Source organism: Penaeus monodon, chromosome 21, assembly GCF_015228065.2.
Source record: "Penaeus monodon isolate SGIC_2016 chromosome 21, NSTDA_Pmon_1, whole genome shotgun sequence".
Classification (NCBI taxonomy): domain Eukaryota; kingdom Metazoa; phylum Arthropoda; class Malacostraca; order Decapoda; family Penaeidae; genus Penaeus; species Penaeus monodon.
The window spans coordinates 10051828-10052100 of record NC_051406.1 but is presented as its reverse complement, the minus strand read 5'-3'; the positions used below and the strand labels follow the sequence as shown (position 1 = coordinate 10052100).

At 36.3% G+C, this 273-nt stretch overlaps 1 protein-coding gene across 1 annotated transcript in view; it reads right to left on the bottom strand.

Annotated features, from left to right (window-relative positions):
• LOC119586199 overlaps positions 1-273 on the bottom strand; it is a 3843-nt gene that overhangs the window by 2665 nt on the left and 905 nt on the right. The gene's annotated exons all lie outside the window — the stretch shown is intronic.

The following is a 273-nucleotide window of genomic DNA, read 5'->3' as shown; positions in this document are numbered from 1 at the left end:
CTCGATACTGGAACTATAACAATGCCTCCAGGTGGCTGTGGGATAGACCGGTCCCGGTTAACACACTTAAACGTCCTCAGGCAGGAGTAGAGTTGGAAAGAGGTGTTCACGAATTCGATATTTATAATTAAAATTGGATTTAGGTTTCACCGAATATATATTGATTTCAGCCAAACTTGTTGCATAATAATAAATGTTACTGTAATAGTATTATCACTATGAGTAAGTAAGCCACAGTAAGAAAAAAAACAATATCTCTTTAGGCGAATGATT